This window comes from Neovison vison, chromosome 13 (genome assembly GCF_020171115.1).
Source record: "Neovison vison isolate M4711 chromosome 13, ASM_NN_V1, whole genome shotgun sequence".
NCBI classification, from domain to species: domain Eukaryota; kingdom Metazoa; phylum Chordata; class Mammalia; order Carnivora; family Mustelidae; genus Neogale; species Neogale vison.
Genome location: NC_058103.1, coordinates 98,023,139 through 98,039,329, shown reverse-complemented (window position 1 = coordinate 98,039,329; position 16,191 = coordinate 98,023,139). Strand labels below are relative to the sequence as shown.

At 36.5% G+C, this 16,191-nt stretch overlaps 1 protein-coding gene across 1 annotated transcript in view; it reads left to right on the top strand.

The window, feature by feature from the left end:
* The window catches only part of GLCE (glucuronic acid epimerase), a 119,185-nt gene that overhangs the window by 765 nt on the left and 102,229 nt on the right, over positions 1-16,191 (top strand). The window lies entirely within an intron of this gene.

Below are 16,191 nucleotides of genomic sequence, written 5' to 3'. Positions count from 1 at the left end.
GGGCCACCTTGGTGGGCTGCTGGGGGCGGAAGGGTGTTCGGCGGAGACCGGCGTCTCCCCTGGGGTTTCTGCTTTGCCCAGAGGGGGGCGGTAACTTGACATGGTCTCCGGGCTTTAAAGGGGTGACAGGGCGAGTTAGCGGGTCTCCGGGAGATCTCGAATGGAGGGCGCGGCTCAGCAGGCACTACTGGGTCGGCTCGGGGTAGGAGGGGGGCTCTAGGGGCTTCCGGAGCCAGCCCAATAGACAGTCTGTGGCTGGTCGGCATCCTGGAACAGGTCTCTTTCTCCGTGAGATTGATTTGGTGCTCAGTGGGAGGACTGAGCCGCGTTGTTTCTTAGTTGGAGAGATCGTGGGTTTGTTCTGCAGTTTTCTGTTCCCTGCCCCGGGCTCCCTGTGGGGGCGTGCTGGTCTCGCTGCTCTGGGAACGAGAGAGTGGCCGCACCTTAGGTTCTCTAGGGGGCGAGTCTTCTAAGGTTGGGCGTGCCAGCCGCTGAAGATAGGGAAGTCTGTGTGGTTTTGGCTTCTCTTTCCTAGATAGTCTGCTTATGCTGATCCTGCATTATTAGATCTGTCCTGAAGTCGTGCCTGAGTGGTAGGCAGTCGAGTAGGAATGGGAGGTGTGTTCTGGGTTCCCTCTGTCCTTTGAAAAACGTTCGTGGACAGGGGTAACTTGAAGTTTAGTCTCCAAATAATGTATTGGAATATGAAGTCCCAGAGCTAGAACTCTGCAGAAGCCTCATTTGAGACCTCTAAGGATGGCTAACAGCTCTTTTAGAGAATCCTGCAAAACAGTTTTATTGTTAAGGTTGAGTTAATCTTGTCTCTAATGCAGAGTTCTTGGTAACTAGCCCAGACTCTGGTGAAATTCAAGTAAAATGACCTATGTGTATGTGTATATGGTTTAAAAAAAAAATAAATGAATGGCTTGAGAAGTCTGCATTTGCTTGACAGTTCTTCAGGTTAGATGGCAACTTCATCACAGAGGCCTGTAAATGAAGTCTGATGTGGCAGGGGGTGGAGCCCATATTAACAGTAATTCTGTCATTTTGGGTAAACAGACAAATTTGATTATGCCAAAGCAAAGAATTTTGCCTGCCTTAGTCTTTTACTTAGTAACAGTTTTTTAAGATTGAGATTTCTTTTTATCTTAGAATCAAAAAGATTAGGAATAATGTACCTAGTCCTTGAGTATTGCAGTCATTTAAAAAAAGGGAGGGATCCCACATAGCAATATTTAACCCATTGAGGAGCTTAAGCTTTTTGTTTTGCTTTCATCTTTGCCAGATTGACTTTTATAGCTATCAAAATTGATCAATTGAGCAGATACTGGGTTGGAACTACAGCCAGAAAACCTGAAACAGACCTTTGTTCTCCTCATTATTTTTGAAAGATGAATAATTAAGCAAATTTCAGTAACTTTTTAAAGCAGCTTATATGATTTCTAAGTAAACATACTGAGCAGTCAACAAATATTTGATTAGGAGGTATCATAGCACTGGAGGTACAGTGATTCCAGCTCACATATAACCTATATTGAGAGAAAACAAATAAAATGAATATATAAAATAATTGACATGGCTGATAATGAAGAAACAGGTACTTAGGGTTCAGCTCACTTTAAAAAAAAATAACCCTTGAATAATAATATAATCGATGCCTGTTGTAATAACAAGAAACCAAGTAAGGTAATGATCTGCCTTCTGAATTATTAAAGACTGAATTATGATCAGTACAGTTTGGATGTTAATTATATGTTGACTCTGAGCATTAGCACCTTTTGTTACATAAGCATTAAAAAGTCTAAGGATACATACACATCGAATTTACAAGTATTTGGGGGATTCTTTAAGAGAGGGTTATAGAGGCATGGAAGAGAGCTATTAATTTTAGGCTTTAATATTTGAACCTATTTCAGTGAGTGGACATAAGTGCAAATTAGAGAAGTCTAAAATTTAAAACATTTTGGTAACTATGCAAATCTCTGAAATGTACAGTATTTATAAGGCATTTTGTGAGTGTTGCTAGTTCACTGTGTGTAGTGAAGGAAAAAGTGTATTTCAAGAATCTGATAATTATAGGGGTTGGGGAGCACAACAGAATAAGAATACTGAGACCTAAGTAAAATGTTAAAACATGTTAAAGATGTTGGATATTTAAGTATATAAAGATAAATTAATTCAAGGCCTTTCTTTTTTCAAATTTAATTATTTCCAAGTTTGAGAAGGGAAGTTTTTCAACTCCTTAGACAGGAATACCTTGTGTCTCTGTGTTGGGGGTAGAGGTGTTCTTATTGGTGCACAGACTTCAGGAAGAGATTTCTTTTTGTCAAATGTATGGGTACATCTACTAGATTTGTTTTTCTTCTGAGGCATATGAAACATAATAATTTTATGGTTCATTATTACTATAGTATTAGTATTTATATTTCATTATTGTTATAATGAAAATGGCACTACCAGAATGGCTCTTGGATTGTCATCCAAAATTCTAGAATTAGAAACATGATGTACTAAAGCAATTTCTAGAAAGGAAATCATAAGGCATGGATCCCAGTCTTCACTGTCCTACTAACATATAACCAGGGTAATTTTTTAGACTCTTAGGGCCTCGGTTTCCATATATACAAAATTAAAGAGAAGTCCCTGTTAGTAATCAGTGTAAGCTCCAATTCCAAGGATGCTATCGCATTGATTTTGATGTTGCATGTCAGCAGTGTTACATCTACAAAAAGGGATAGATGTCTGAAGAGTAGCTGGTTCTCAGGATACAACTAGTTCCATGTAATTTTCATTTATGATATGTAATTTTAGAAACCTCTTCCTTTTTAAGATACATAGGAAATATTTAATTCCAGAATATACAATCATGAAGGTAAATGATTTTCTTTTGATAATTTAGCTTTATTTGTTAAAGTATTATTATTTTTATTTCTGATTTCTGGTTGAGTATCTATGTGATGATGTAATGTCCTTATTTAACTTGGAATTGTAGAATGAGGTTTGTAGTGGTTGACCCCCTTTAATCCATCTTTTACACTCCTGCCAAGGTGACTTTTCTAAAATGAAAATCTATTCAAAGCTTCTTTCTTAAAATCCATACTTCTTGTTTACCTACAGGACATATTTAGTTTTTAAAAAACTGAGTAAATAAATTTTAATTTATAAAATATTATGTAAATAAAATAAATAAAATAATATTTTATAAAATTTAAAAGATTAATATTTTATAAATAAAAAGAAATTATTTTATATAATAATTATATAATTTATTTTTATATAATAATTTATTTTTAGGTGTTCTTCATATAAATAATTATTTATTTGACAGAGATCACAAGTAGGCAGAGAGGCAGGCAGAGAGAGGAGGGGAAGCATGCTCCCTGCTGAGCAGAGAGCCCGACATGGGGCTCGATCCCAGGATCCTGAGATTGTGACCTGAGCCACCCAGGCACCCCGGGCTTTCTTTAATAAAATAAGATACTTTGCCCTTATACCTATGACCACAAGCTGATATTAGATCTGTAGTTCTTATTCTCATATTTAAAAAAGTAAGACTCCCGGTACTATAGGAGTTAAGGGTTGCTCCATTATACTTGCAGATTTTGAGGCAACCACTAATTCCTATAACTAAAATATAAGAGAGTTATAAACTAATATGGGTATTTCAGATCTTGGATATCAGTGATTGGTAGCTATTTTAACCTTGGCTGCTTTTTGTATGGGACATGATTGTTGCCAACGTTTGTGTGTCTTTAGATTGTTTATTGGCTGAAGATTTATTAACTTGCTCAGGGTCATTATCTACTAAGCAACAGGCTATAACTAGATTCAGGTCTGTTGTACTCCTGGTTCTATGCTTTTCCAAATACTCTACACTGCTTTCTGAATATGATTCCTTACTCAGTGTATTAAAATTATTATTATTATTTTTAAATATTTTATTTATTTGACACAGAGAGAGACACAGTGAGAGAGGGAACACAAGTAGGGGGAGTGGGAGAGGGAGAAGCAAGCTTCCCACTGAGCAGGGAGCCGGATGCGGGACTCGATACCAGGATCCTGGGTTCATGACCTGAGGTGAAGGCAGACGCTTAAAGACTGAGTCACCCAGGTGCCCCCAGTGTATTAAAATTATTAATAGATATTTTATTCATTTTACAAATTGGAGAAGCTAGGTTGTAATGTTTATTCATTCAGTTTTTTCAAAAAAAGCTAGAGAATTTGAGATTGTTTGGACATTAGAGATCATTTAATCCAACTTCATTTTAGCATGTGAGGGAACTCACGCATGCAAGATTGAATGACTTGCTCAAGGTCATGTAGCTAATTGGTTAAGATTTTCTTTGTTAAGTTAGTTATACACATTGGTGTTACAAAAGCATTATTTGAAAGGAATACCAGGTGCCTAGTCCTGTCTCCTCCCTGTAATAGGAAAAAAAAAAAAAGCCTGGAGTGGTTTTTAGAAAAGTGATGTTGAGGATCTCAGAGTCTTAAGGACATGGCTCAGAGAAAATCCAGACTTTGGATCATGACACATGGAGATGCCTCAGTGCCTTTACTCACATAGTTCCCTCATCTTGGTTTCTTCCCTTCCTCTTTTTCTTCTTAAAAATCTATCCACAGTTAACTAATCTTGTGCCTGATGAGGTTATTAACATCAGCCTTACTAGTAACCACTTAAGTGCTATCCATAAGCCAGCTAAGAGAGATAGAAAAAAGCATAAAAGCTAGTCACTATCCTGAAGAGGCTTGGTTTATTTGCGAGTGGGAGACAGTGCATATTTAAAGATGCCAGTACTGGTGCAGCTGTAGGAACTCAAAAGATTAGATAAGGGTGGACTGAGCTAGTGGTTACAGAAGTTTCTGCGTAGAAAAGATTGGAAAAAAGAATTAATCTTTTTTTTTTTTTTTTAAGATTTTATTTTTAAGTAATCTGTACCCCCAGAGTGAGGCTTGAACTCACAACCCCGAGATCAAGAATCAAATGCTCTAATGACTGAGCCAGCCAGGCATTCCAATTTAAGTTAATTTTTTTTTTTTTTTTTTTAATAGAGAGAGAGAGCACGAGAGGGTGGGGGAGAGGTGCAGAGGGAAAGAGAGAATTTTAAGCCAGTTTCATGCTGGGCTTGGAGCCTGACACAGGACTCAGTCTCATGACGGAGATCTTGACCTGGGCCAAATCATGAGTCTATATTTAACAGACCGAGCCACCCAGGTGCCCCTAAGTTAATCTTTAAATAAGGAGTTGGAGTAAAACTCTTAATTAAACGCGTTGAAACCCTTGCTATTTTATTTTGTTTTGCACACTTCCCTGTGGTCACAGTGGCCTTCTCTCTTGCTTCAGGAGACCTGGAACATGTTCTTCCACACATACATGTCTCCCTTTCTTACTTCCTTCAAGTCTTAATTAAAATATTACCCCTTCTGTGAGGCCTTTACTGGCCCCCTTGTTTAGAATCCTAGCAGCCCTTCTACACATACTCTTCCTATTTCTCTTCCCTGTTTTGTTTCTTTGTTTTGTTCTTTCAGCTATCCAATGTACTCTATATTGGCTTTCCATGCCTATTATAAGATCCATGAGGGCAGGGATTTTTACCATTTTATTTAGTCCTATATACCCAACACCCATACAGTACCTGTTACAAACTAGGTGCTCAAATTTTTGTTGCATAAGACAACTGAACTTTAAAGCAGGAATCTGAAAACTATTTAACATTTTCTCCTTCCTTTTTTCCTTTCTTCCTGTTTTCCTGACTGGCATAGAGGAATAGGAACTTTCTCTTCCATTTTCTAAAAAATTTATGGGACTTCAAGAATATCCTACATGGTAAAGTGCAGAAATTATAAACAGCTCAGTGTATTTCTACATGTGTAAACATGTAGTCACCAATCAGATCAAGTATAGAACACTTCCTCATGTTCTCTCCTAGTCAGAATTTTCCCAAAGTAACCACTCTTCAGACTTTTATCACAGTAGATTAGTTTTATTCTTGCTGAATGTCATGCAAATGGAATCACCCTGGCTTCCTCTGCTCAGCATTGTGTCTGTAAGATTCATCCATGTTTTAAGTTAACAGTAATTCGTTCTTTTTCATTGTAATGTAGTATTCCATTGTGTGAGTACATATGTTTTTCTGTTCTGTTGATATATTTAGGCCATTTCTGGTTTTTAGCTCTTAGGAACAGCTGCTGTGAACAACTTTGTGCCTGTCTGTTAGTGTGCATAAAGATTACTTTCTTTGGGTGCCTGGTGGCTCAGTCAGTTGTGTATCCAACTCTTGATTTTGGCTCAGGTCATGATCTCAGGGTCCTGGGACCAGCTGGGTAGGCCTCCTTGCTCAGCGGGGAATCAGCTTGAGAATTCTCTATCCTCTACCTCTGCTGTTTCCCCTGCTCATGTTCTCTGTTTCTCTCTCTCTCTCTCTCTCTAAAATAAATAAATAAGTAAATGAATCTTAAAAACAAAACAAAACAAAAGATTAGGGCATTGGGTAGCTCAGTCAGTTAAGCATCTTCCTTCAACTCAGGTCATGATCCCAGGGTCCTGGGATTGAGTTCTACATCAGGCTCTTTTCTCAGCAGGGAGTCTCCTCCCTCTGCCCGCACCCCCCCTTCTTTTCTGTGTGTCTCTCTCTCAAAAATAAATAAAATCTTCAAAAAGATTAATTTCTGGGGCACCTGGGTGGTTGAGTCTTTAAGCAACTGCCTTTGGCTCAGGTCACAACCCCAGAATGCTGAGATCAAGTCCTGAGTCGGGCTCCCTGCTCAGTGGGAAGCTTGCTTCTCCCTCACCCACAACCCCCTGCTTGTGTTCCCTCTCTTGCCATATATCTCTCAGTCAAATAAATAAAATCTTAAAAAAAAAATTAATTTCTTGGCTAAATAACTAGAAGTTAACCTCATCTCCATATATATATATATATAGAGAGAGAGAGAGAGAGAGATACACATAATTCTTAATACCACATAGTTTTTAAGCACATGTTAGATGATCATTAAATGATTGAAGATAAATCAGTGACTAATTATGTACTGTGAGATTATCTCAAACTTATTAAAAATATTGGAGAACCACTTTTTTTTTTTTAAGATTTTATTTATTTATTTGAGAGAGTGAGAGCAAGTATAAGCCAGGGAGGGGCAGAAGCAGACTATCTGCAGAGCAGGGAGCGGAGCTCCAGTACCCTGGGGCAACAACCTGAGCCAAAGGCGCACTCAGTTGATGAGTCTCCCAGGTGCCTCTGGAGAACTGTTTCTAAATCCATACTTTTTTCTTATGTCTGACGTTAAATATGGGTTCATCTAGGCTTTACACGTTTCTCTTTCTTCTGGGATTGCCTTTTTTTTTTAAAGCCATATTCCTTATTACTTGCTCTCCCTCTAGAAAATGGGAGAAATATGTGCAGGAAAAAGAAAATTCAAATTAATTTCAAGATGTGAATTTCAGAACTGGTTGCTGTTTTTAATTTTTCAATAAGTCTTTTTTTCCTGACATTTGGTTCTACTGTACATTATATTTTTTCTAACGTTCTATACTCTTTTTGAAATCAGTTATACCAATGCATTCATAACAGGTGGAAGAGCTATGAATCTTTTTTTTTATTTTTGTCATGTGTTAGTGATGTTTTGGGGTATGTCAGGCAAAGCCTTTCTTTGATGGCCTTAAGTAATTCTAGAAATGGCTTTAGTTGGTGAAGAATGCAAATGAGAGCTACAATAATAGAAGAAATCTTGAGTAATATTTTTCTAATTCTGGGAAAGTTTACAGATTTCTTTTGAAGTGATTTCTAAGCTAAGACTTGAAAGATGAGTAGGAAACAAGGTGGATAGGACACCTCAGAGGGAATGAGGTAAAAGAAGGTAGGTAGCCAACTACATTTGTAGGAGAGAGCAGGGCAGATTTGGGATCTGCAGGCAATTTAGGAAGGCCAGAGCAGTGGTTTTCAAGCTATAATGTGCGTATGAATCTCCTAATAGGAGTGGGGCTTGTGAATTTGGAGTTCTGACATGCTTTGGTGATGGGAATGTTGCTGGTTCAAGGATCACACTTTCTTGTAAACTACTGGGTTCAGATGTAGAAAGCAAGTGAGAAGGAAGGAGTGGGGAGTGAAACCAAGGACCACCATCCCATGAGTCTTAAAACCAACCGAAGGAATTTGGGCTTAAGGCATTGGCAACCCACTGAAGGGAGCCGAGAGTAATAGTGAACTTGTGATTTAAGTGGGCAGTGGTGGTAGAAATAACCTTTAGGGGTAGGCTTCGTCTGCATTTGAAACATAGAGATTAATGTCTGAGAAATGATAATTTACCTATTCATCAGTAACTATTTTTGTTCCCCAGGAGCAGACTCAATGTATTTAAAGGAAAAGTTTGGTTATATTTATGAACTTAGATGTTATATGTTAATTTCAGCAGTTCCTTCTTGCAGGGATAGTGTTTATCCTATTAAATATTATTATAATTTTATATTATAATTTATCTCATAATTACATTATTAACCCTGTTCAATGGGATTAAATTTTTGTCCATTTGTGTACCAATATAATAGTCAGAAGTTTTCCTTTTTTATTATTTTGATTTAAAAATGAGCTAGCTGGTAGTGCTTATTGTATTGTATGGTAGTGCTTACTGTATAGTAGGAATGATCTTGATCCATAGTATGAGTAACTTGAGTTTCTCTTCATTGGTTTCCCTAAATGTTATTAATTAGAAGGTTTTTAGTATTTCAACTGTTTAAACATAGTATCAGTTTTACAATATTATAAACTCCAGAATAAAGGTATGTGTTTATGTTTTACATATTTATATTGTATTTTCCCCTGATTGTGTAAGTTCTAGGTACTCTTTTTTTTTTTAAAGTATATTCTTTTTTTTTTTTTTTAAAGATTTTTATTTATTTATTTATTTGACAGATAGAGATCACAAGTAGGCAGAGAGGCAGGCGGAGAGAGAGAGGAGGAAGCAGGCTCCCTGCTGAGCAGAGAGCCCAACGTGGGGCTTGATCCCAGCACCCTGGGATCATGACCTGAGCCGAAGGCAGAAGCATTAACCCACTGAGCCACCCAGGCGCCCACTAGGTACTCTTTTAAAAACTTGGAGAAAGGTAAAATAAGCTCAGCCCAAATATAAGCAAGCATTACTGTCATTTTGGTATACATTCTTTCTCCTCCCATGAATATATGAATATATTTATTTATTCATATGGATACTGTTTGTTGCCCCACCAAGGATTATATCATGAGGACTTTTCTACTTTGTTAAAATTGTTTTGAAATCTAACTTTTAATAGTAGCACAGTTCTATTAAATGGATGTGTAGTGATTTAACCATTCCCATTTATTAAACATTTTTTTCCTCTGCTGCTAACATTGAAGAAAATCTTTGCATAAGTCATTCTCCATACCTGTTTTCTTAGGATGGGAATAAAAATGGTCAAAGGTAAGACCTTAAAAAAAAAATTAGGTATTGCCCTACTGCTTTCTAGAAGGATCATGCCAATTTTTATGTCAATATTCAGCTTTTCTAATTTGGTAAGCAAAAATGATCTTATTTTAATTTGTCTTTTTGATTGTAAGAGAAGTCAAACATTGTAAATTGTTTTTAAAACAATTACATGTTAAAATGTTTTAAATATATCTTTACGAGAATCATTTATACATTATATTGTAAGGTAAAATATTTTAACTGGAATTAATGTTTTCTTTCAATGGATAAATTAATTTTTTGAATAGTTTTTATAAAAACATAAAAAAACCTCCAGGACCCAAACAGTTGCCTGAGAAGTAACCACTGTTAATCATTTTCTTATATATACTTCCAGAGTATGGTAGATCATGTATGTGTGTATGTGTGTATTTGTATGCCAAAATGTTAGATAAATTACAGGGAGCATTCATTAAAATACTGTCTAGTTCAGATGTGGTATTGTGTACTAAATTGTGTACTAAAAATTAGAAAGGGTCTAAATATGATTAGTATCTGGCTACTAGCCCAGAAAGAAGAAAAGCAGGGTCTGGCAGCATTTGGCAGTAATTTTCTATAAGACAAGTGGCCTTAGCTCTTTTTATTATTGGATCGATTCTTTGACAATAGCACTTCTGTTTATAGTACCAATTCTATAGTTCTGATCCAAAAAGGAAAGCCAAGTTTATTAAAATTAGACAGTTGATACCTGAAAGAAACTCTTTAAATTACGAAACCTATTTGGAGGCATTTAGGGGAAAGACACTTTATTCTTTTTTTTTTTTTTTTTAAAGATTTTATTTATTTATTTGACAGAGATCACAAGTAGGCAGAGAGGCAGGCAGAGAGAGAAAGCAGGCTCCCTGCTGCATAGAGAGCCTGATGCAGGGCTTGATCCGATCATGACCCGAGCCGAAGGCAGAGGCTTTAACACACTGAGCCACCCAGGCGCCACAAGACACTTGATTCTTAGGTATTTTAGGATTTTTCTGCTTGACATTTTTAGCAGAGCTTTCATGACTTTGTTGTTTAACATTGAAAGTTTGAGTAAAATAAAATAAAATTTAATTGTTTTCCTAAACTCTTATTTACCTATTTCAGAAACCAGTCATCCATGATATAAACATATTTTTAAAATGATTTCCATGCTAATGGTACTATTTAATAGTAATTGGTCTCATACATCAAAGATTTTGAACTTGACTTGAATGTTACTCCCAAGTAAGTGATTTGAGCAATAAGAGAGCTTTTAATTGGATTTTAGAGAGTTTTAATGCTTTAGGCATAAGGATACTTGCTTTGCAGGTAGATTTTTTTTTAAGGCTCTTGTTTCCAAAAATAAAATTGGGGGATGACTATTGTTTACTGAATACTAACTCTCTGTGTGACCCACATAAGTAGGGGTATTGTGAATATTCCTATTTTCTGGAATTCATACCTTCTATTCCAGATTAATTATCAGGCTGTAAAGGCCACTAAATAATTTGTACCTAATAGTGGTTGGTAATATTTGAGGTATTTTAGGAATGAATTTATCAGAGGTGAGAGAGATCATCTTAATTTTTTTAAAAGATTATTTATTTATTTATTTATTTGACAGAAATTACAAGTAGGCAGAGAGAGAGGAGGAAGCAGGCTCCCTGCTGAGCAGAGAGCCTGATGCGGGGCTCTGTCCCAGGACCCTGGGATCAAGACCTGAGCTGAAGGCAGAGGCTTTAACCCACTGAGCCACCCAGGTGCCCCGAGATCATCCTAATTTTTAAAAAACATTTAATTTTGAAAAACTTAGTACTGTATGTAAAAAACTGTTTTAGCTACTGAAGTATAGACAATGTTGGAAAACAAGTAAAGATTGCAGAAAAAAAATAAACTGATGAGCTAGGTGTCCTTCCTGAACAAATGCTCAGATTTTTTTTTTTTTTTTTTTAGATTTTATTTATTTATTTGGCAGACAGAGATCACAAGTAGGCAGAGAGTCAGGCAGAGAGAGAGGAAGGGAAGCAGGCTCCCTCCTGAGCAGAGAGCCCAGTGTGGGGCTCGATCCCAGTACCCGGAGATCATGACCTGAGCCAAAGGCAGAGGCTTAACCTGCTGAGTCACCCAGGTGCCTCACAAATGCTCAGACTTTTTAACATGTTTGTTGTTGGTACTTAGAAAAGAAGGCGCTGATCACTAGGAGCTAGCATGGGTTCCCAGAGAGCAAGTAATATCATACTGGCCTCATTTCTTTTCTTATAGGGTCCGTAACCTGGTAGGTACAAACAGGAGATATTCTGGCTGTATTATATCTAGAATTAAAGCTACATTTATTGGATTTTTAATTTTGTGCTGGGCACTGGGTTAAATGCTTTTACATAGATTGTCTCATTTAGTGCTGTTTTACAAATGAGAGAAGGGACCCCCAAGGTTATACAGATAGCATTTGACAGCCTTTTATGATATCTTTATAGACAACTTAGAGAAATGTAGTGTGAATAATTGCATAGATAGGTGGATTTGTGATTGATTAATGGGCTGATGTTAAAATTAAACTGCAGTTCATTCTTAGTGGTGTCCCTCAAGGTGCTGTCTTCCCCCATGTTCCATTAAAATGTTTATCCGTTACAAACTGTGAGGGAGTGCTAGTATGTTATGTGGCAGAATCAAGCTCTTCCCTCTGTCCTCCCCCTTTATTTTTAATAATTGGAAAGACAGACGATGTCTAAGAAAATATTTGTTGTAATAAGTTTATATTTGACACGTATGTACTTGCTAGGGACAAGCAAAGCCCTGTAATTGATTTTTTTTTTCTCTTTAATCTGCACAATTACAGGGTTGGAGATTTGGAGGGCTAACGCGTAGTTTGTTGTTGTTGTTAAGTAGGTATGTGCCTGGTTGGGTCTCCTTATTTGTCTGAAGTTGATGAGTCATAGGTTTATTATAACTGCCCCAAAGGCTCTTACTCACTTAAATAATATTTTGAAGCAGGTTGTTTAAAACATAGTTGATTATCCTTTTCTACTCTGCATTTAGCTGACTGTTCTCAGTTCTGTTTGCTGCTTTTTGAGGAGGATGTTGATAGTGTATTTAGAGGAAAGTAATGGGAATGAAGCAGTGTCTTGAAACAAATATTTGCAAAATAATTGAAATATTTGAGATTTTCAGCCTGGGAAAAAGAAGACTTTAGTGGGGTATATGATTATACTTTTCTAATTGGGTAATTGAGTGATCTTTAATATTCTTCCTGACTCAGATCTGTGGTTCTGTGAAAAGCATGAAGGAATGGGACATGGAAAAGGGACTAAAACATATGTTTTATATCCCCAGAGGCCAGAACTAGGAACAATGAATGAAAATTAGAGGAAGGGAAATATTGGTACATAATGAAGATGTTTTTAACAATTGAAATAAAAAAGGAGTGGACAATTTCTCATTATGGTGTTAAAGTATGTACTGAATAGCATTTCATCAAGCTATTCTTATTCTCTAAGGACTTTTCCAACTCTTTTTTTTTTTTTTTTTTTTTAAAGATTTTTAAGTAATCTCTACACTCAGCGTGGGGCTTGAACCTCCAACCCTGAGATCAAGATTAACATGCTCCTCTGACTGAACCAGCCAGGTGCCGCCAATCTTACTTTATTTCTTCATTGGTTATAATTTCCCATAGCAAAATTTTCTTGGGTATATCACTTACTCTCAGCACCTTAAGGTGTTATATAGTACTAAATGTTAGTAATAACATATTATTATGCTGGTAATAAATTTAAACAACAGCATTTTTCACTGCTAGATTGATAAAGATTTTAAAAGTTTGACAATATACAACAAAGACAAGGGTTTATAGAATCACTAACATCTAGGCAGGAATGTAAATTAGTGCAGTTTCTTTGGAGGACTTACTAAATTTTTAGTGTTCATACTTTCTGACTCAGTAATTTTATTTTATTTTTTTGTTTATTTGTTTTCTGACTCAGTGATTTTAAAGAACTTATCTTTGTTTATTAAGTGCCTGAAGCCCTAAGTAATTCTTAATACAGGTTAAATAAATTATTGTACAGCCATATAGTGGATGTCACACAGCTATAAAAGAAAGAGTAAAGGAGTACTTCTGCATGAGTTTATCTCTAACTTACTATTGAGTGAAAAAAATAAGTTGCAGGACAGTATTTATTGTAAGCTGACATTACCGTAAAAAAGTAAGTTGTGAAAAAAAGTCAATTGTGTATATGTGGATGTATATGCAAATACAAATGCACACATTATTAGACACATTTATGCTTCTATATTCATAAACCTCTCAGGAAGGATACACAAGAGCAATTAGGAGATTAGCAGTTAGGAGATTAAAAGTCTGAGATCTCATTAAGACTTTGGTTTGCCTGAGTACACTTTTATGCCACCCAGACACACACACACCCAGACACACACACACACACACACACACACACGTGTGTGTGTGTATAGGTCAAGATTGTATTGTAAAAAATTTTTTTATTTTGAAGTCATTACAGAGTCATAGGAAGTTCCAAAGTTAGTATGGAGAGGTCCCACATACCCTTCTTCCAGTTTCCCACAATGGTAACATCTTAGGTAACTATAGTACAGTATCAAAACCAGGAAATTGGCATTGGTACAACCCACAGATCTTGTTTAGGTTTCACCAGTTTTACATGTGCTCATTTGTGTGTGTATATAATTCTTTCAGGTTTTATCAGATGTGTAGATTAGTGTAATCAACATCACAACTGAGATACAGAACTGTTCTCTCACCAAAAAGATCCTTGTTCTATCTATACCCATCCATCCATCCTCTAGTCCCATCCAGTTCCCTAACCTCTGGCAACCACTAATCTTTATGCCATTTTTGAGCTTTGTCATTTCCAGAGGATAAATAAATGGAATAAAAACATATGTAGCCTTTGAGACAGACTTTTTTTTATTTAGTGCAATTCCTTTGGAATTCATCCAAGTTGTTGCATGTATCAATAATTGCTTTTTATTGCTGGACAATAACCCATGGTATGGGTGTACCAGAGTTTGATTTTGTTTTGTTTTTTGTTAACATATAATGTATTATTGGTTTCAAAGGTACAGGTCTCTGTGTACCAGAGTTTTTTGTATCTTCACTCATTGTTGGAGATTTGGGCAGCTTCCAGTTTTGACTATTACAGATAACAGCTGTTATCAACATTTGTGTGCAAGACATGAGATTTCATTTCTCTGGGAAAAATGTTTAGGAGTGTGAATTGCTGGATATTATGGTAAATGTTTTTAGGAAAGTATAAAGTATATTTTAAGAGGCTGCCAACCCATTTTCCAGAGTGGTATAACATTTTAGATTCCCATCATCATTGTATGAGAGGCCTAGTCTCTCTGTCTTCCTTGGCATTTGATATTGTCACTGTTTTTTTTACTTTAGGTGTTCTAATAGGTGTGTAGAGATATCTTTTATGTGTGGTTTTTTTTTTTAAGATTTTTTTTTTCAAAGATTTTATTTATTTATTTATTTGAAAGAGAGAGACCACAAGCAGGCAGAGAGGCAGGCAGAGAGAGTAGGGAAGCAGCTTCCCCGCTGAGCAGAGAGCCTGATGCAGGACTCGATCTCAGGACCCTGAGATCACAACCTGAGCCAAAGGCAGAGGCTTAACCCACTGAGCCACCCAGGCACCCCTTTTTAAAGATTTTTTATTTATTTGAGAGAGAGCACAAGTGGGGTGAGAGGCAGAGGGAGAAACCAACTCCCTTCCGAGCAGAAAATTCAATGCGGGGGCTCAATCCTGGAACTCTGGGATCATGATCTGAATTGAAGGCAGCCACTTAACCCACTGAGCCACCCAGGCGCCCCCCTCTCTTTATGGTTTTAATTTGCATTTCCTTGATGGCTAATGATGGTGAGCTTATTATTTTTGCTTTTTGTATTCTCTTTGGTGAAGTGTCTCATTTCTTCTCATTTTTAAATTTTTATTATTTTTAAGATTTTATTTATTTGAGAGAGTGAGTGAGAAAGAGAGACCAAGAGAGCCCCTGAGCAGGGACAGAGGGAGGGGGAGAAGCAGACTCCCCTCCTGAGCAGGGAGCCTGTCACTGGGCTGGATTCCAGGACTCTGGGATCATGACCTGAGCCAAAGGCAGACATTCAACTGACTGAGCCACTCAGGCTCAGTTCTCTTCTCATTTTTTTAATTGCATTTTTTGTTTTACTATTGGATTTTGAGAGCTCTTTATCTGTTCTAGATCTGAGTCATTTGTCATAGAAGTGGTTTGCAAATCTGACTTGTCAAACTTATTGGCCTAAAATTATTATGTTTTCCTATTATTCTTCTAATGGCTATAGATTCTATAATGCTGTCATTTCTTTCATTCCTGATATTGGTTGTGTCTTCCTCTTTTCCCTTCTTTGTCTGGCTAGATGTTTAATAATTTTATTGCTCTTCTCAATGAACCAGGTTTTGGGTCCACTGAATTTTCTCTGTTCTTTCCATTTTCTGTTTTTTGTTTTTGTTTTTGTTTTTAATTTCAGCTTTGGTCTTTATTATTTCCTTTCTTTGGCTTACTTTGGGTTTAGTTTATTCTTCTTTTTCTGGTTTTTAAAAGGTAGAAACTTAGGATAATTAATTTGAGACCTTTTCCAAATATAAGCAATTACTACTATAAATTTCGCCTTAAGTACTTCTTTAGCAGAATCTCATAAATTCTGATGTATTGTGCTTTTCTTTTCATTTAGTTAATAACACCTTCCAATTTGCCTTC